General features: G+C 44.4%; 1 protein-coding gene across 5 annotated transcripts in view; it reads right to left on the bottom strand.

The window, feature by feature from the left end:
* hoxb3a (homeobox B3a) overlaps positions 1–21,870 on the bottom strand; it is an 86,558-nt gene that overhangs the window by 16,965 nt on the left and 47,723 nt on the right. The window contains exon 1 of one of the 5 annotated variants that reach the window (XM_034894477.1): positions 14,615–14,685. The exons of 3 other annotated variants lie outside the window; for them this stretch is intronic. The gene's annotated coding sequence lies outside the window, so the exon portion shown is untranslated. Of the gene's footprint in view, positions 1–7,839; positions 8,993–14,614; positions 14,686–21,870 lie in introns of those variants that run through there. One more of the 5 variants, XM_034894476.1, reaches the window with a different exon arrangement.

The following is a 21,870-nucleotide window of genomic DNA, read 5'->3' as shown; positions in this document are numbered from 1 at the left end:
ATAGGGAGGGAAAGGGATAGAAAAGAAAGAGATATGCAATCAAAAAGGCTTGCTAAAATCCGATACAGAGCACAGACCTCTTGTAGCAGCCGCTGACAGGTAGCCTGACCTTCAATTATACCCGCTGAAATCCCGGAATAAAAGCAATAAGAGCAGAGAGAGAGGGATGAAGGCTGGCTGGGAGTCATTTGACATGTTATTGATTCGGGTATCATATAACATATGCTTTTACAGTTACTGTGTTTTACCCAGCGGTTTTTAAAACTGTGGAAACATCCGATCTGGGTTGCTTACTGTCGGGAAGGTCTTTCCCATTGAACGGGGAGACATCAGTAATGCAGCTAAAAGACGGGATGGAGCGAAAGAAAGAATGGAAAATGTTCCAATCCATGACTCATTTGAAAGAAAATTCCAGCCCATGAAGAAGGCCCAATAAAAGTCATACTCTCTTAAAAAAATGGAAATTAAAATAGCATCTCAATAAAAATAAAAATAGCACTTAAATAAATAGTCAAATAGCTGCAACCTCTTGTGAAAACACATAGTTGTTGCAGAATATATATATATATATATATAAAAACAGGTTTGACGAAAATGTCTCAAATTTAAATAATTACAATTGAACAACATGCACGGGATGCGTCTATATCCTGATTCCAAATCATTTCAACTTGAACGATTAATATCATTCAAAACCTTCAGGTTGGTTGACACATATGAACTCTCTGCATTAATATACAGAACCCATCCATAACGGAACTTCTAAAAAACGTCCGACATGTGGGCAAACACCAAACGGGAGAGGGAGAACAAAAATTTGAAGCAAGCGAAAAAAGAGAACCGGCCCCCATAAGGTGTACAGCTGTTTCCCAGCGGCGGGGCATCCCATGCAGCCCATAAATAACTTCCAGCAGGATTCAAAGAGAGAACACTAATCCCGGGGAAAATGCAGTGCTCATTGCCCGGTTCTCCTCATGTGGGTCTGAGCACCCAGCGCAGGAGAACGCATCCCAGCCGGATAGATATCCATCCATCCATCCATCAATCCAGCCATCCATCCATACACTGCTGCACGCGGTGCTAAACATTGTTTAAAGATGAATTGTGTAATTGTATAATAGCATCCACGACCGCGGGATGAAAAGCGCTGTCCGTGTTGTTGCATAGTGGCTGATATATTTTATTAAAGTGCTGGAATAAAATCTCTGGCCCGAGCTGCCTCTGCCTCTGTTTCTGCTCCTGACAGCTTCCCCCAAACACATAAATCAAAAGCAAGGATCCCCCGACCTCCCCGTACCAGCCTACACCACCATCACCACCTCCACCACCACTACTCCTACTAGGAGTACTACTACCACTATAAAGTTATTTATTGTTTCTGTCCATGCACTCACGCACAGCTCTGGCTGCCGTCCATCCCCATCGCAGCAGTCGGCGTTTTTCCTCCCTGTGTCCCCCCCCCCTTTAGCCCCGCGGGTTAGTCGGAAATTTTGGAGCCACGGAGCAGTAGTGGACTAGTCTAAAGTTGGCCAGAAAGTGATGCAGGGGCCGACTAGCTTAGCCAGCTAGCCTGTAGGTTGAGACAAAGGGAGGGAGGCCGCCTCCAGAGCCCCAGAACAGCTGATGAGCCAAATTTTGAGTGGAAGAGGAGGCTGACGGAGAGAGAGGGACTTTCAGAGGAAATCAGTGCTCCTGGTTCAGGATTCTGGATCCAATAAATGTAGATGAGTGCTTTTTTCCCCCTCTCAAGATGGATAAAGTGAACATTTGAAATAAGGATGGAGCAAAGGCGTAAACAAGCAACAAAGAGTCTCGGTGCATAATTGAACAGAATGCATATTAAGTGTGTGAACAGCAGGTTCACACTCCTGGGAAAGGGATGCATGGATGGATGGAACCACATTTACTCGAACAGAGCAAGTTTGTAATGGTAGAACTTGGTTGTGTAGAGTTTTTTGAGATGCTATATTTCGACTTCAACACATAGATGGTGATGAACGGATGGATTTATGCTGCTGTTGCTTCAATTTCAAGTCGCACATGACCTGAACAAACGTTATCGCCACTCGCTGCTCTTATCTCTGCCTGGTCTGGTGGTGCTGTCACCGGCCTCTGCCTGTGCCTCAGCCCTCACACACACACACACACACACACACACACACACACACACACACACACACACACACACACACACACGCAAAGTCTATGTGCTGGAGAAACAGCTGTTTTAGCTTGATCTAAAAGTTTTATGCTGAGCTTTCCTTTGTCCTTATACTTCTTTGACCTTATAATGCCTGAAACAGAACAGAAACTCAAAGGATAACACATCTGCACCGAGTTCAGACCTTTCAGTCTACTATCAGTGCTGCTACGAGTTGTAGTATCTTCTGGTATAACACAGGAGCTGTAAGCCCCCACCTACACAGTGATATATTGGCGCAGAGCTCTCCAAAAGTGACCTTTGACCTGGAGGAGCAACAGCTCAGTTCTTTAATGATCAACCCGCTGGCGGAGTGCAGCAGAATCCCATTTGCATGCACTATTACATGCTTTAATACTTAAACCTGTAACCTCTGAACTAAGACAGGATTCACAGGAGAGAACTTTCAATCTAAATCTTTTTTGTTGCTTTTAATGTGAAAGTGCAGCCAGCTGACAACAGGACAGGCAGAGAATAAAGTCATCCAACACAAATACCTCCACTTACTATGTGTAAGGTTATATCCAGAGAACCTTTGCATGCAACAATTAGTGCTTATCAAGGTTGTTTTTCATTTTTGTGAAATATTACTTTAGAGTTTTTATCAGTTTTAATCAGGAGAACATGGGCCATGTTTAAATGCACACACAACTGTAGGCCAACTTTGTGGATGGTAAATCTTTCTGAATGTGTTCAGCCTTATTTAACCGAGACTTATTATTAGACTGCTGAACCTGCGAAGTTGCAGTGGCGTCAGTGTCTGCAACTTTATAATCGGTTGGACACATCCCCCCCCCATGTGTATCCAATTTCTGGATTTGACATAATTTGCTGCATCATCAATGGGTTTCATGGCCCTTCACATTCTGCTCAAATGATGCCATACGTTTAAGAAAGCACGTTATTTTTCCCAGAAGCTGAACTCCCTGTTTCAGTCGCACTTAAATGGCAAAAAAGAAAAGAAAAGAAAAGCCACATAAGAATCAAGTCAATTAGGGCACACGGGCTGTTTATACACATGCAGGTTCCCTTTTTTGTTGTTACAACTCAGGTAGTACATTCAGAGTCAGCTTTTCTTCCCCCTGCTGCTAGTACATTACTACTTTGGCCTATAAACTCTCAACAAACAGCAAAGGTCGCACACCGAAAGGTAAAAAAACCAACTTTTTTGGGCCACCACATCACCATTTGCTTCCCCGAGGATCAGTCAAAATCCATCTATCCATTTTTCAACAAGTCCATGTGAAGCTTTTCTTGAAGTGTAATGAGGTTGAACGGCCATGCAGCAGCATCACCGACACCGGGGGGCAACGACCACACCAAATGGGCGAGCGACGACAAACCTACGCTGCAACACATGTCATCTCCTCCCCTGCTGCTCCGCCGACGACACACACACGTTTCAACACCGTTTTTCAGAGAGCAAATATGCACTACTGAGAGAAACTGAGGGGGGAGAGACACACCATACAAGTTCCTCTGCTTCCAGTTTGTTTAATTAAAGTGTAGGTCTCAGAGGGTTGAAGGGCTTTTCAGTTACTCAGTTATCACTTATTACGCTTGTGCAAATCAAATCAGTCCAATGCAACACAAAACCCAAGATTATAATCTAAATACTAGACAATTTAGTAACTTTGTTCATCAACCCACTTGACAAAATCCTATATTTTTTAATACTTTACTGGCATTTCATTGTAAAGCTTTGTGGTATGAGAAGTGTGTAGTACACCAGGGTGTGGACCAAATCAGGCTAGAGGAAATTACATCAACATCATCCTCTTATTTCGCTAAACACATGCTTTTTATTCAGCTTGTGAAATCTGAACAAATCTTCTCCTTATTAACTATGTGGCTTCTGGCTCTAGACACATAACTGAGGCATTACGCACAGCCAGTGTACAAAAGAGCTATTTGAATCCTGTTCGGGCCACAGACTTCTACTGAAGTTGACAAATGCAGTTCCCAATTCATGGTTTTAGAGTAGTTTGCAGGGATCATGCACATATTTACCAAGAATGGGAGCTGAGCTTGGACTTCAACGACTTACTGAAGTCTTGGAGGTAGACTGAGGGTGGCTTGTGAGCTGGCTTTTTCCTCTTTGGAATTAGTAATCAGCAAAAAAAATGCCTTTATGTCTATTAATCTTGTTTCTACATGCACTAACTGTTTTTGTGGGCTCAGTCGAGCCACTGTTACATCAAGTGAAAAATAAACATTTTAAACAAAAAACTTGCAACATAAATGTTGCATTAAATTATTGATAATGTAACTATTATTGCCTTATCTTACCCAGTGAGCCAACATTATAGCCCAGTGTCTACCCTGCTCTCTTGCTGCAGGCAGGGTCACATCTCCCCGAAGAGCTTGGCCCTGTGGCACTAACAGTCCTGAACCAGAAACTCTTGCCATCAGCGCCTTCCTTTGACAGAGAGTTAATCTTTATCAGAGATGCTAATCTTTAACCTCAAACTCAAAGAAAGCCCTGACGCCAGGAGAGGGACAGAGAGAGAGAGAGAAAGAGAGAGAGAGGGAGAGAGCAAAGGAGAGAGAGAGAGAGAGAGAGATGGGTGTTTGGGGGTCAATTTGCCCTTTCTGCTCCTGGGCCATGAAAAGTGCCAAGCTCACCAAGTCTGTCAAGCATTAAAGAACAGGGATGAATGTGAGTGTGTGTGTGTGTGTGTGTGTGTGTGTGTAAAGATAGAAATCACGAAAGGAAAGGTTTTTTCTGGCCAAGTTTGATTTCTGGCTGAAGCTAAACTGTTCAATGTCGGCATGTTTTGTTCTGATAACTATATTTCCAGAATTCTGACTTATGATTTATTTTGGGGTTTGAGTGTGTGACGTCAAAGCTGACGGTTAATGTTACGAAATGGCTGCGTAGAAAGTAGCAAAAAGGCCCTCATAGAGCTTCAGGACGTTCTAAAACAGATTGGTTTAAGAAAAGTGGCACATTGCTCATGCTGTGCAGCCCTATGCACAGTCCAGCTAGCCTCTGTGTATGCTGTAAAAATTGGTTCGGGTGTCCTCTGGAAGACACCTTGTCCAATGACTGAGCATCTTTTTCAAGTTTTTTTTTGTCGTTATCCAATTTTGTCGATGGTAAACGTCAAGATGTACCGCCGCTGTGGCTGCCTGTTGGTTAAACAAGATCGCTCCCTGCATTGGTGTCTCAGTCCATCCAGGGACACTAGCACTCAGTGATATCTGTAGTAATTTGTGGTTTGGCATTGCCTTAACAATTGATTTTCCTAAGTTGTTATTATATAGCTTTGAGGCCTCATTAGGCTCTGAGTGTTGAACAGCCTGCACCAGTACAACAGGCCTGGATCCATTTCCTAACAACAGGCTTCTCTTATGACATGTGGATCAGAAAAAGAAGCCAGTGATTGTAATGTAATCGTGCCACTTGGCCCAGCAGCAGATAGGCCTGCCGTTAAACCTGTTCCAGCAGGAGAAAGCGTCTGTATGGATCTGGGCCAGACCTGTCAGCCTTTATACACTGCGACAATGTTAGGCGTGCTTGCCGCCACTATTTTATTTCGATGGGTGTTTTGCCCATAGTTTGTCAGTGATGTATGAAAAAATCAATTAAATCACAGCTGTGTTGGAGTTGCTGTGGTTTTTTTTTATGACTTTAATGTCTCTCTGCCCGGAAGTGAGGAAAAACCACCGAGGTCAAGCAAGCGTCTAAAAGGAGCTGTCCGGCTTTTAGCTGACGTGACATACACATAGAGCGGTTGTTCCCAACCTTTTTGGCTTGTGACCCCCTAAAGTACAGACAAATCTTGTGGTCAAACAGATTATTTAATTAAATTATCCAGTAGTTAAGAAAAAGTAATTGCGTTGTCTTTTCTTTCTTGTCCCTGTCATCCTGTGAGCCCTTATTGTGAGATTGCATAATTTTGGAGTTTCCCATCCACAGGTTGAGAACCACTTATAAAGAGTTAGAATTTAGAGCCTACCTTTTCAAAACTTTTTTTTTATAATTTCAACTTTAGATTTACAATCAAAATTAAATTTGGATTTATTCACATTTGTGTTGGATGTGGTAGATTAAATAAAGTCACATACACATGTATGTCACACACCGATTCATATAATACAATAGACATTGAAAACGTTAAATTAACCCTTCCAAAATGAGACCTTTGGTCTGTTTTTTAGACACAGGTAAAGATGATAAATAACATACTGAAAGCTACAGGTTATTATGTTTCCCACCACACCAAAAAACATATAACCACTTATTATCAGTAAAACCTTTAGCTGGGATTCATGGCCTCAGTATTTAAAAAAAAAAAAACATCTGGTCACATGGATCAAAAATTTCACATTGACGTCTATTTAGGCCTATATTTAATATTACATTCGGATGCAATCCTTCAAATGGAATCAAGTCAACTCATTGATAGTGAGGCCTGATGATGTAATATTTGACCTTGCATGTGTTTAATGTGAAGGCTATAACAGTTGCACTTTCTTTGGTTAATGCTGTGCTGATACAATACGCACTACTAAACATAGTGGTATATACTGTGTTGAACCATATATATGGAGAGAAATATAGAACCTGCTTAAGCTGAAAATGGTAAAGTTCGACACATAAAGGAAAGACTAAACAAAACAATTAGGCTCACTAGTTTCCAAAAGCTGAAATCTTGCCTGCTCACAACAAAGGAATCAAGAGAATTAAGAGCTGGCGACTCATTGGTGAAATAACATTTGTGTGCATTTATTGTTTATAATGGTATGGACATATATACATCTATGTGTATTAGATTCCAATTGATATCCCTCTCTAATGAAATGGACCTAACTTACATCTGGCTGGAATAAAAATGAGAAACCCAACATATTAGTCGGAATAAGGGTGGATCGGGGCAATTATGGAACCCAAAACTTTAGTCTGTAATCATTCATAGGCCTACTGAAATAGAAACGCTTGTAATTAAACATGTATTCATAACTAGTTCGCCTGTGTTTTCTTGGATCTGAGGAAAAATCTTTTAATCTGTTCATAATACCATGTGTGGATTTTTTGTCTGTTGGGGGGGGGGGGGCATCACAATTTGTGGATAGTAGAGAGTGGAAGAAAGAGAGAGAGAGAGAAGGGGGGAGTCTTCTTGAGTAAGCAATCTTTTCACACTATCATAAATCACAGCGTGACTTGAACGCATCTTCTTTCTTTACACCTAGCCGTCAGGGTCCTATTCACTGCGACTCATTCTCACTGTGTCACGCGCACACGCACTAACCAGACACACACCTCGTGTCCACACTGCCCTTCAAGGTGCAAGGAAACTTCTTTTTTACAATGAGAGAGAGAGAGAGGGAGAGAGAGAGAGAGGGAGCATGGTGAGGCACCCTTTTCTTTTACCTTTTCTGAGACATCTATCTTAAGCTGCTTTCAGGCGCGCTCACGCGCACATACACAAACACACACAGAAAATAAGCTTTTGGCTAGCTATAGAGCTTGCACGCGGGCACACCCCGCGGATGCCTCTGTGAGCTCGAGAGAGAGAGACCACGGTCACACAACAGATAATTAATGACATGTCTAGCGGCGGAGCGCGTGGGATGGGGACGCCTCGGGAACACACACCGGGACTCGGAGCGAGAAGCATCCCGGCGGACCTTACCTGCTCTCTCTCGGGGTGTCTGTCCTCCGGCTCTCGTGCTTTTCCCTGGATGCAGTCTGGTTTTTGGCCACGGACGGAGACACCGGATGGAGTAAAGGAGACCAGAGAATCCCTTCTCGGAAAACCTTGGATGTGGGCTACTTTTCACTGACTGTCAGTGCGCAATTAAGAGCAGTCAGGCGGTTTGGCTTTGTTATAACGTGTAGGCTACTCGAGTCCAAAATGGCACTAAAACAACATGCATGGCAGTTTAGCACGGCGTTTAACCCGCACTGTTGCATTCTGTGTCCATTAGAACGCTTCTATAACACAACGTAAAGCGTTTGTTAAAAGTCGTAAATCTTGACTCGGCTCCGCCATAAATCTCCAACAATCAAAGCCTACCTCCAGCACGCAAGCTGTCGGGGACTGCTCGGTCTGGGGCTCGCGGTGCTACTTTACCCCTAAAAAACACACCGCGTGCGCGCGCTCACCCCCCCCCCCCTTTCGCCAGTGCTTCGAAATTGCCTGTACAGCAGGCCGGTACGTGCCTGGCCAGCACCACGGTTAGGGCTCGCGCGTTTTCTTTTTCCTAAAGACTTATCTTTGTCCACCGGCACGAGAGCGAACGTTGGGGGCTAGCGCGAGCTCTAATGGGCACACAGTGTAGTGGGCGAGCCGTTTCCTCTGGCAGAGCTTTCCTGGAGTGAGGGTGACGCCGTATTCCCCGGGCTCCGTCCTCTGCCTCTCTCAGCCTATTTATTCCCTCTTCTTCATCCCTTCTCTCTCTCAGCTCGCCAAAAGAGAGGAGCAGAGTCCTCCGGTCCCTTCTTCTTCCCTCCTTCCTCCCTGACGGCTGCAACCTTGTGGTTCAAGCCCCCCAAAACACACACTGTTGTGGTTTTGTTGTTGATCTGCTACCTGAAGTTGCCGCTAGCCCTCCTTGCTAACTCTCCTGTCGTTTATGAAATATCAAAACGTCCCAGTAGTGCACATTTGAATTGCTCCACTGATCCACCCAGATAAGACGGTTCTCCCCCCTTAACCCCGCTCCGACCTCATGTTCCTTCGTCCCGGCTTTGCTGACTCGGGTTAAGGTGGTTTGACACCGCGATGTGTTCCCGAACCATGGCTAGTTTGGGCTGACACCTGGACAGGCCGCAAGAACCTAGCAAGTCTGGGAGGGTGTGTGTGTGTGTGTGTTGGGGGGGGGTTCTGGTTTTTGTTCCTGTCCAATAGGGGAGCCTGGTGGAGGTGCGCCATGGGGTTAGCCCGGTTCATCGTGACCTGGCTGTCCATCCTGCCCAGCGGAGGGCCAGATGTTGGTTATTACATGGCGTCAAACTGAGAGTGATCAGAGGGAGAAGGAGGTTGGGGGGGGGGGGGGCAGCAGACATTCTGCTGGGTTTTGACCCGCGCGTCCTCACGGAGAACTGTTTCCGCCGTGTTCGGCGTGTCTATGATGCGCATTCAGGGACACATGTTAGTCCCGGTTTATTGAAACCAAAACCAAAACCTTTCATCCAGACGAAAGCAAACGAAACCACAAGAGGTTGCACTTTCAATTCCATATAAATCAAAATTTAAAAAAATGGATGACATGGAAATAACAATTTTTGTAACCAAAATCGTTCCCACGCCGACCATAACCATAGGCTATACACATGATATTGTTCTGAGGAAGCACAATTGGAAAGAAAATCTATTTGGGATATGATATGATATGATATAATATGATATGATATGCGGCTTTGACTGAAATAATGAAAATAGCCAAATACATTTTGTGAGCCTTTCATGCAGATAGGATATTGGGTATTTTTGGTCACTTTGGACATGATTTCTGGGTTGTAATTCTATGTTTTTGAAGTTTTTGGAGCTCCCCTGTCTAGGTGTTATTGGTCGTTATAAATATTTAGATATTAAATTCATCTCAAACAGATGCACTTGGCTTTGCTCTCTCTGTCTCTATCTCTGTAGCTCGCCCTCCCCTCACTTCTGGGTGTATTTGTGTTATATGCCCACGCGTATAGACATGCCTTCACTGCCACTCACATATACACACACACACACACACACACACACACACACACACACAAAATAAGAGCGTGAGAGAGAAAAAGCGAGGAAGAGGGCGAAGTAAGAGAGCGAGATAAGTTCAATTACACCAAGGCAAAGTCGTTATTTTTGGTTTTCACCCGCTGTGATAAAAGAAAGACAACTGAGGGGGGGGGGAAACGCTCGTGCCTGGCTCCCTCATCGTGGAAACGTTTCCGGCTCTGCAGCTCGGGCTCTCTTATCGCTCTCGTGCATGCTGCTCTCCGGCCCGGTTAAAGGAGAAAAAAAAAAAGAAGCGCCGCTCGCGGGCTCTGGATACGGTTTCAGCCGCTCATTTTTCACGTGCGCTGAATCACTGCCCTCGCGCAGCCGATTATAAATTAGAGCGGGGCTTGCTATTGATTTCTTCTCGAACGGGTGGTAATCATCTGCGCGCGAGGAAAAGCCCCGGAAATACCTGGCGCTTTGGAGCTCGAGACTGGACATCTGCAGCCTCGAAAAAGATAAGGCAATTCAGGCAATAAGTTAAACAATATTAAAATAATATCTGATATTTAAAAAAAAAACTCCTATTGTTATTTAGCGAATGAATTATTCCTGTTATAATAACCTAAATTATAGTATTGCGTCCCTTAAAGAACTCCTTGTTGAGGTTGATTTAAACACACGTTCACGTGTTTTGTTAACGTTATTTTCACCACCCTTAAATCTTGGCTCGTTAGCGTCGAGCGGCTGCAGATTTATGAGGCCGAGCGCGCCTCTGATTTATGTTGGACGGGTTTCGGAGAGTCTCCGCTCCACTCCAACCCGAACTGCTTTCATTTCTCCCTGGATGGTTGGATTTCAGTGAGAAATAGAAACGGCTGTGTGTCCGCAGGCCACGTACCGGTGCTATGGATACGGTAACGGCGCCGCTAAAATCTGCGTTCCGTGGATTCATTTTCGCTGTTTAAAGGATCCTAAATAAATTAATATTCTCTATTACAGAACAGCTTCGGCCTACATATTGGGCATTTTAAAGGTGGACACAGCAAAACACATTTTTCTTCTACAAATAGTACTATTATTTCGCATAATATAATTAAACCTTGTAAACAGGCTATAGTTCAACATGGGTTTATTTGGAGATTTAAATGAAGCCATGAAGGCCTTAAAACAGTTTTTGGTCACGTTGTGTCTATGATGCAGCCTTACTTGTGTTACACTATTGTACGTTAAATTATTTTGTGGAAAGCTCAAATTTAAAGATATTTTATTTCTTTCCTTTTTATGTCTGTTATAGGCCGACGGGATTGTAAATCCAGGACCTTTTTTTCTCGGCGCATTTAGACTTTTTTTTTGCGTGTGAAAGAAACAGAGAAGACGACAATATGGCTGCCAGTCTCAGAAGTGAGTGGGAAGATGCGCCCTGTGTTGAGGCTTGTCCGCCGTCCTTCACGCGTGTCCGTCAGACGCGTGGGTCTGCACCGACCTTGTCTTTGACCACATGCAATAAAAGGATGCCTCAATCGCGGATGTGCCCGTTTTTCCTGCGTCTCAGCCACATGTGCTTTGTGTTCTAGCCTTCGCCTCCGAACGGTGACGCGCCCCGACGGACCACCGAGCCACTGCTGACTGTTCTTCCGTTAAGCCGAGATTTAAAACAAGCTTCCTCTGGGCTGTTATGGTAAAACAAAAAAAATGAAAAATTAAAATTAAAATAGCCAATTCTTCGCTGAAAACACTCCGCACAGTTCCATTTAACATTTAACGCTTCCGCAACACGCTACAATAATGCAAGCCTACCAGTGTTATTATGGGCCCGTAACATTTCAAGACGCCTCCTTTATTCCCCTGATGTCACAATGAGCTGAGAATGCTGCCATTGTCCTGCAGGTTTCGGGGTTTAAACATTAATTCCAGCCTGAACCACCGAAGACGCAGCGCAGTGACACATTAACGCCACATATCTGCGTTTTTTTACAACAGACGTGCCTCTCCACATCTGGATTATGAAAAAATGGCACAGCAGCAGCGTGTGTGGAGAATTGTATTTAGCATTTAGCGGGAGAGTTGTGAATGCAGCGAGGCCTCACACGAATGGAACCCCCCCCCCCCCCAACAACACCACCACCCCCCCTCCTGCAGCTTCGATAGCAGCATGCTATAATGGATGTCAGACAGGGAGTGATATCAGTTCTCAACACCGTTTCAAATATTTGAACTATTTCGGCTGGGGTTTGATCTGGAACTATCTTGCCAGACAAAACACACTTAACAGTGGACACATGCCTGGGATAAGATAAGAGAAGGAACCCCTTCACTGTGGGACTCAGGACGGTTTTAATGCACCAGTGGCATGGACATGCGCTTTGGTTCATTTGTAACGTCAAGTGTGGCTTCCCTCTTAACTTTTATCCCAGTATGTGTGTGTGTTTGTATGTGTGTCCAGCAGTTCTGAATGGCATTTAGAAATGTACCCCCGCCCCCCTACATCTCTCTCTCTCTCTCTCTCTCATCTGGCTCTCTCTCCGTCCACAGAAATGAGGCGGGATATTGTTTCTGACACGGCGGCGGGCAGCAGGAATACACATTTGGAGAAACGCTGCCTCTCGCTGCTGCTGCCATTAGCATGCGACGGGAAGCCGGCGGAGACGCACTAATCTGGTTACACTAAGGTCTACACTGTAGTGATGGCCGAGGAGGGAGAGACACACAGAGGGGGGGGGGGGGGGGGGGGGGGGGGGTTGAGAGAAGAGAGGATACGGAAGAGTTCAGCCTGGGAAATATAATTGTAAAGTGATTCCTGGTGCATATCCATCCATCCATCCATCCATCTATTCCAGCATCATGAGATGCATCACTATTTGTACACAACTCTGCAATACACAACGACATATTATGCTTATTATGTTATTAATATGATGTCAATAAAAAGTGTCTTGCAAGCATTATACTGTCATATATATATGTATTATTATAGGCGGACCCCTGTACTTTTGGCACGTTGCATATATTAGCAGCTGGCTTCACACCAAAACAACAGCACGCGAGCTGACTACAGGGAGTTATGAGGCTAGCCGATGGAACAACGTTACTTCATCCCACCCTTCTCGCCCCACTTGCTACTCGCAATGGGAAGGGCTACACATGGTCCCACATCCAATTCATGTTGTCTCATTGAGCCATTGCCACAGGAAGAATGTGAATGAACGCAACCGAATTTGATGTGACATGTATGTGAATATAAACATGGAGCAAAAAAAAAAAAAAAAAAAATGCAGTCCTGCGTGTTATTTTCCTCGGCACATTTACATAGAAGAAGAAGGTCTGATTCACGTGATGGATTTGAGCAAAGGCAGAAACAGTGAGTGCTGACATGAATAATGGCGCCCAGCTTCATTCCATCTGGCATCCAAAGAAAACACACTGAAGGAAATTGCATGGAGGGAAGGAGACAACTTCTAAAAAACATGAACTACATGTGGACACCATAAAGACACCTCAGCTCTCCTCTCAGTACAACATCAGCAGCAGATGCCTTATATACAACACTATGCAGGTAGTTTTGGTGACATTTTAATGTCAATATAAAAATCACCAAGCCAAGTTCATCCTAGCCGCTCACACTTTCAACCCGGGCCCTTGGGAAGCCATGAACTCAAATCTGCGTCATTGAGAGCTCCAGCTTGGCTCCCCTGGCTAAGCTATTGGATTCACTCACACTTCTTGGCTAGATAGATGAGATTTCCCTGACCGGCAGGTCCCTTTTTTTTTTTTTTTAAATGAGATTTCATTGCGGCCGAGGCGTGCCCGGTGTGCCAAATTTAAACAAATCTCCCGTTAATTGGTCGCCGCAGTAATTCACAACCCGGAGCTACGGCCAGCCTCTGTCATACTGAGCAACACCCGAAGTAATAATCAAGTGTAAAAAAAAAAAAAGGTGTGTGTGAGAGGGCATACAGATGTAGAGGAGGAGAATTAGAGCGCGGCAGTGAAAAGAGAGCTGGATCAGAAAGAGAAGCCCTTGGCTGCCGTGGCGAGAACTCTTCCTCCTCTCCTTCTTCCTCGTTCCGGTGTATCATCGGTCCATCGACCGTCATTTTTGCCCCACCGTCTTCCCCACAGCGGAGGAAAAAACATGATTTATCGCGGCCGGCACCATAAACAACAGCACTCCCTCACAAACACACAATGGCAGCACCGGCCGCACGCTGACACCCTGCCTCACTATAAATCAAGAGAAGTAGCTGGCTGGGGAGGAAAAAAAGGAAGAGAGAGGGAGTGAGGGAGAGAAGGAGAGAGAGGGATGGACAGAGAGTCAGGCAGATAGAGAGAGATGTAGAGGCAGACAGGAGGCGATGGGAGAAAGATGGAGAAGAATATCCAAGTGCTTCTTAAAATATAAACAGCCATCGGCTAACATTGCACTGCTCCATCTCTCTACCTCTCTCTCTCTCTCTCTCTCTTTCTCTCGCCCTCCGGTTTGCAGGCTGCCTTGCTGCACCTCTTCAACCTATAAACAATGGCTGATGATGATGGGTGGGGGTGATGTGTAAACAACACGACAGCAACATGCACGATGAGAAAACACGGCGAAAGATGGGTATTTGTGGGGCATATTTACCACGCTGTTAAAACAGCCTATGATTCAGGGAGAGGGATGCGGGCAGGATGAAGGCGGCGCAGCGGCGTAGAAGATGAGGAAGAAGAATTGTGGTTTCCCCCCATGCAGTCACCTTCCTTCCGCAATACTCACGGTGTCCACAGCGACCCGCAAGACGCACACCCGTCCAAATTTGTTTTATTGCAGCCTCCTTCTCTCTTTTCTCTTCCTCTCTCTCTCTCTCTCTTCGTTGGCGTTTCTTCGTGTCTCCTCTTCTCCCCCCTCTCTCTCTCTCCCTCTACTTTTTTTCTCTCTCTCCCCCTCTCTCCACTGCTATAGGGGGGGCTTGTATTTTTTTTTTTTTTTTTTGAAAGGACAGTTGAATTTTCGACGTCAGACACACACACACACACACACACACACACACTGGAGCAGCACCACGTATTGCCGTTATATTCTTGGTGAATACATATACATATATATCCATTCTGCAACCTCTGCATTATTATTTAATGAATCACGTGGTGTGTTGGTGGAGCGGGGGTGGGGGTGATGGGGTGATAGGGGGTATCCGTGGTGCGCCTCTCCGTCCGTGGGACCCATCAGGACCAGTCCACGGAGTGTTGTGTTTAAGGACTTAAAAGATTAAAAAAAATAAAACAGTACTTCTGTTCAACCTTTAGCCTTTCCAGTGGGAGGCAATGAGTTGTGTGTGTGTGTGTGTGCTAAAAACTGTAAGGTAAAGCCGAGGTAGGCCTCCCAGTCGCACAGAGAGGCCGATAAAAGATGATTGTTACCGACTATGTTCCTTTTAAAAATAAAAAAAAATGACTGCACGTCTCAGGCTCTTTCTTCGTTATTCCTCACTGTCACCTCTCTCTCGGTTCGCCGTTTGTCGCCTGAACAAGGGGGGGTGGGGGGGGGGGGGTGTCCTTATATTGTTCTGTCTTATATTTCAATGTTTCAAGCATTTGGAAATATTCGATGATGACATGAGCGAACCTCATTTTTTATCTGAGTGTTGAGGTTGTTCCTCCTCTGTGGTGTCACGTTAACGCATGGACTAAATATGAAGAGCCACGGAGACTGACTGTGTCAGCTGGAACACATGCACGCCCAACTGTTTGTTTAATCATCCCAAATGCATGTTCCGCATCTAAATGTAGCCTTAAACGCACCATGAGAACAAGTCCCTAAAACAGACCAGAACCCCGCTAGTCCTCCACATCTGTGTGATAACTTTAATCTGCATTTTATATTTTATTTGGACTTAATTGTCCAAAGGCATTTATGATGTTATCATAGTGTCCTGGTGGAGTGGCTGCTGTGATTCGTTAAAAAAAAAAAAAAAAAAATGATAAGAGGCATTTAGGCTATTTAGAAGAAAGAGTACCGGACAGGTACGAGCCGAGCAGAGAAGAGAGCTGTTACAGAAAGAGAAGGAGACAAAGAGAGATAGAGAGGAGATAAGTAGCCTGTACTAAAGAAAGAAGGAGAGAGTGGTGGAGAGAGAGACAGGCGAAAAAACAACGGAGACAAACCCCCGTGGCGAGGCCGTGCAGGGCAGCAACAATAGGGCGCAGGAATCCTTTTGGCTCGGTGTCTGCCCCGGTTCCAGAGCGCGAGCCGCCTCTCTGTAAGCGGAACAATGGGAGCTCGAGCGTCTTAAAAAAAAAGAGGTGTTGAGGTCGGGATGCTAACATGCTAACCTCGCTGCTATGCAGCGAACAAGAAGCACTTGAAGGTCAGACAACGGTCCACAGCCGCCGGAAGACACCGAGCCTTTCCGCGGCACTGTCCGCCACAGCGACGCAGGTAGCCGGCTGCTAAACCACAAAAGACCTCATTTAGGAATGCCCAAAAATATAAAGCCATTTTTTTTATTTTTTTTTAAACAACTACGAGGCCAGAGAAGAAGACACACATATGTGTAATATTAAATGAAATTAGCCAGAACTACTTGGTGGTGAGAGCAGAGCCAAAACACAATTGACACGTTTCTATAAAAAAAAAATACTACAACATGACAAAGGCATAAAAATAGCACGATTGAAACACATGTAGGAAACATATGTGGGGTGGCAATGAATTTGTTAGTTGCGTGTGATGCCATAAAACGCACATGCTCAGTCCTTTAAACGCCGTCGGTTCCTTGAGATTTTACCCACAACCAGATTGAAATCAAACATTTGCGGCGGTGATGATGGCGTCTGTAACGACGGCCATAAATTAGAGCAATCACAGTGTGAAACAACAGCTAAGATAAGTAGCAGCAGAGACCTGGGCCGGCCTGACAACAGCAATACCAATCAGCTCTGTAAACTTGGCACAGCCGCGTGCGAAGCTATTACACACACACACACACACACACACACACACACACACACACACAACCACTCCAATAGCCTAAACATCCGAATTATGATGGCTGTGGGTTGTACTTTCAATACTGCTGTAGTGCTGTAGCTTAACCATGGGAATCATGCATATACTGCCATGCACGTGACAACAGAAAACACAAAGAAAAGTCCCAAGATGATGGATTTTTCTAGCTTATCTGTAAGAAATAAAACAGCAAATGACAAGCGGCCTTGCAAAGAATGTGTGATTCAAATCAGCACGAAAATATGGCTTATTCAAATATTATTCTAACATCAAAACTTGTGAGACAGAATAATTCTCCGAGCCGATAATTGAAGTGATGTTGGACTTCTTTGAGATTTTGGGGTGTCTTGGTCCGTGATGGATTACGACAGGTAGATTCTTCCTCCTCGTTAATGATTAACCAGGCTTTGAATAAAAGGAGAGAGACTGAAAATGTCTCTTTGTCCAAATGTAGAATGGCGGTAGAGTTAAAGTGTCCAAGACCTTTGCATATTGCTTAAGGTCACAAGAGACAAGATTGGAAAAATCCTGTTAATTTTATTTTTAGACCCATATTTTCTTATTTTATAGTATCATACATTTTAATTATCATTATAATAATAATAATTATAATTACAGTTGTTATTATTATTATTATTATTAATATTATTATGCATGGAGCGAGCAAGGCAGTAGGCTGAGAGAGACAGAGAGAGAGAGATAGAGAGAGAGAGAGAGAGAGAGAGATTGATTTACTAAGCCCCGACATCTCGCCTTTTACTGCGGCTCGTAAATCTGTCTCCCAACGGCAGCACGCGCACAAGCATTTTTTTGAAATATACTCTCCTGCGCGAGACGTGAGGTCTTCCCCAGTTGTGGGATTGCACCAGAGACGAATCCCCGGGCCGGAGCCTTGGCCTGTGGACCCGCATCACCCCTCTGCCTTCCATATCGCTGCTCTATTCTTATTAGCCCCAATGTTGAGTCACAAATCAATCCCAATAAATAACCAATAGCATTTGAGTCATCAGCCCTTATTAATGCATCTGTGAGCGCGCTAATTCAAATTGATTACTGTTATGAAGGGGGGCAGGATCCATAGTTGATGTTGGAATGCTATCTGAAAGCAGCCAGCAGCAGCCAACTGTCCCAGTGTTAACTTTAGTGAGTCTGCTGAGCTACAGCATGCATTAAATACACTTTTTATGATTTTTTTTTAAAAATTCCACGTCTTATCTTGGCCTTTGCTTTGAATGCTTTTCTGTGCCAGGTCACAGCCAGCAGTAGAACTACAAGAACATCCTAACAAAGCCACGTGCATTTGGGAGTGGAGATGTGCCCTTCTAGACTAGACTACTGATCCCAACCGACACGTGCTGTTTAATGCTGGCTAACAAGCATTGCGGCCATATATCTCCATATTGTACAGAGATATCTACACATTTTGAATATATGGCACTATGGGCATTGCTTAAGAAGCAATAATGCAGTTCATTTTGCATTTCCCGTTTCCTCCTTATATCAACGTTTTTAATATACGAAATTATCAGGGGATAAATAACGCAAAGTGATGGTCCAAATGAATTGTCCCGTCCTGAGTGGAAGTGTTTTTTCTTACTGCTCTACTTTTTGAAATGTTTGCGCGGACAAATGTTAGAGGCATCCATTCAAAATCTAATCTTCGTTCAGATTTGCCGTCTTTGTCATTAGGGTATTGATAAGTAAAATGTATGGGGGGGGGGGGGGGGGGGGGGGGGGGGGGGGGTGTTTAATACGTTAGTAGCCTATCAATACGCGTGTACAGGCCTAATGCTTCGCCATTAGTCATACAGGTCACATAAGCCTATTTATCACTCACGTGTAACGGATATGAGCGCCTCTGTAACAATGGTGGAGTTATCCCACTGTCTCCATTCCCTGAATGCAGCATCACAGATTGCCAAACTGCAGGATCGCTTTGCAATTAAGGAAACTAAATATAAGGGTTAAACATTGATGTTTGTAGGATGTTTTAATCCAAACTATTGTAGGGCTATGGGGACTATTTAGTCAGTGATAGGACGGTAGGTTGCCGTTGGGTTGCCAGGTAATGAAACAACTGCGGATTCAATGTAACCCAAAAATGAAAATGAAAGTTTCAATAACGCAAAAAAAAAATCGGGGTTTTGGCTCAGATGTTGTGGCATCTTTTTCTAATAAGAGGGGAGTCAATGTGTCCACTATCCTCTTCCTTACTGATGAATGTATAAGCTGAACATAGAGTATATCCTATTTATTTTCATTAGTAATTAGTCATTCGTTATGAACCTATATGCCGTTACACTCCGTAACAGCCCCAATGCTACAGGATTATGTTACACCGGTCTGGCCTGTTAGAATAAACAGTGTAGGCGCGTGTTGCAACTTGGCAGCCATTCTTTGGCTCTCTCATTTTAATACTTAATACACGTCTACTTTTAAACGGCTCACACACACACACACACACAGCCGGTGCAGCAGTAAAAGCCTGGCAGACATATATCTCTCGTGACGACCTACTCCTGCAGCCCGCGCGCCAGCACCATGACCTCCAGTCTCCTCGTGCTCTCCAGAAGAATACATTTCTCGGGCAACGCGGCTGCGAAGAGGGTAAGGAGAGAGAGAGCGAGAGAGAGAGAGAGGAAAAACGCGCGGGCGATTTGTCAGGCAATTAGTAAACCACCGCGAGACTCCCCAGGTCAGAGAGAGAGAGACAGAGAGAGAAAAAGAGAGCCAGAGCCAGAGAAAGAGAGAGAGTTGAAAGAAGTTGGTGTGTGGTTCACTGTGTGTGTGTGTGTGTGTGGCTCCATCAGCTGGCCCAAAGCCCTCAAACAGCTCAGTGACAGCAGACTGCAGCTTCTCTGCAGACTCACATCTGCCTGCACGACTCCTACTCCTTTCATGCTTTTAGTTCCCAGTTATCTAACTGCTAATCCCACTGCGATCCCATGAACAGTCTCCTGTTAGATGGAGAGAAGCATCAAGACAAGTGACAGAGCTGCAAAACACAACTGGAGTCAACACGCACACACACATAGCAGACACCGACATATGATCACCGCATTCGCTGAATAGGAGCTCAGCGGGCATTTATGCAGCAGCAGAACAGCAGGACTTTCAATTTAGCAAGCGTGGTTTTAATGAACCTGCGTGAGCTCAGGGCAGAAATGAGATTGACTTGATTCAAGCTTTTGCGCGGAGAAACTTGACAAACTAATCCATAACATTTCTGTAGATCAATGAGCAGTGGAGCTAGAGCAGTGATGCTGTAACATTTCATTTCGTGTGTGTAACTCAGGCCTGTGAGTACAAATAACAACAGAGTGTAAATTGTAATTTCCCCTTGTGCATTAACAAAGTATACATTATATTACATTACCTATGACATGTCACCTGAATGCAACACTTCTCAACTAAATGCATTGTGTATAAAGTCTCACAACTATACTGAATGCGTTATATATAACTATACATATTCCTATCTTTTACCGATGCATTACAGCCATGAGTTTTCACTGCAGTTAACAGAATTGCATAACAACTCCTCGCGGCCATGTGACAAAATAAGTTGTTTATCAATCTCCACCAACCACTTTGCATGCTCATCCACCACCCAGGACCCAACATGCCACTCCAGCTGTACTACTACACAGGATGGGGAGAGCAGACAAACAATGCCATGTGTGTATTATGTCACCATCATGCTTGTGTGCATGTTGGCTGAAAGAAGCTGTTCTTTAATGTTTCTGTTAACGTAAACACAACGGCTAAAAATACGTAGACACCCAACTAGTCGAGCTGAACTTAACCATGGCTCCTATTTGTTTGGTTCCCATGCTCGGTCATCTGTGACCGTTAGAGTGGAGCCGGCTATCCAACCTGCAGTTCCTCCAGTACTTGAAGAACTACTGTATGTCAATGGTATTGAACATTGGTGAATAACAAACGCTGGCACCAAAGGGCTGCTGAATTTCTTAGTCTTGTTTATTCATTACTAGAACTAATATGGGCTGACTTGATAAATGTATGTATGTACTTTTTTATTTAGGACTTTTAGTCTTGAGGCTATAAAAGGTTGATTTTAGCATATATTAAATGAAAAAAAGACATACTCAGCCACTTAAGATATCCAAATTATGTGTAAAATTGAAACGGGAGGGGCATACCAACATGGGAAATATATATTGGCATGGAGGGCATGTACAAACACACACACACATACACAGAGACACACACACACACACACACACACACACACACACACACACACACACACACACAACAGTCCTCCCAGGCAGGAAATGACCAATATCGGTAAATAACAGTGGCTGCAACTCACTGAATTGCTCAGTTTTACAGTAAATATATCAACAATCTATTGATTTCTATTCATTGGCTAGTCTGAATTGGCTTTTCAAAACGAGTGCCGTGTCTTGAATTTAAGTCTAATAATAAAATTCTCCTCTGAATGCAGCATGCAAACATGGCTGCAACAAGCCTGGAAGTTAAAACAAGCTGCTCATCGGTTATTCAGCAAGGCAGTCAGGAGGGGCAGGCTCTGTTTACACTGAGGTCCCAGTCTGTTCAAATACTGGCCAGCATCAGGCTGCACATTCTCTCTGTTTCAGCCTGTGTAGCAGGCCTGGCTAACCGGTTCATACCAAATCAAACAGTTAGAAGAACTCCCAGCATTGTGTATTAAAATGCTCAAGGCTTTCGAGACAGAAGACATCTGAAAAACTCTGCTTCAAAACTTGAGACAGCCACTTTGCAAAATTTGCAAAAACAGTATTCTGGCCACGTAAAATGACAAATAGTATTAATATCATAATGTTGAGCTGTGAAATATTTTCGAAAGGGGTTCTGACGTGTGTGAATTCCAGCTCGTCTCAACAAAACGCTAACTGAGAGTCAACGGTGGCCTGTCGCTGACCCCCTGCCCAGGTGGTTAGCTTACATGTCTGTCTGTCTGGGAGTGGGATGGAGATATGGCCGCCCTGCCCCCAGGGTACAGTGCCCTGAACTCG

This window comes from Etheostoma cragini, chromosome 15 (genome assembly GCF_013103735.1).
Source record: "Etheostoma cragini isolate CJK2018 chromosome 15, CSU_Ecrag_1.0, whole genome shotgun sequence".
Taxonomy (NCBI): Eukaryota; Metazoa; Chordata; class Actinopteri; order Perciformes; family Percidae; genus Etheostoma; species Etheostoma cragini.
This window is presented reverse-complemented; position numbering and strand designations above follow the sequence as displayed.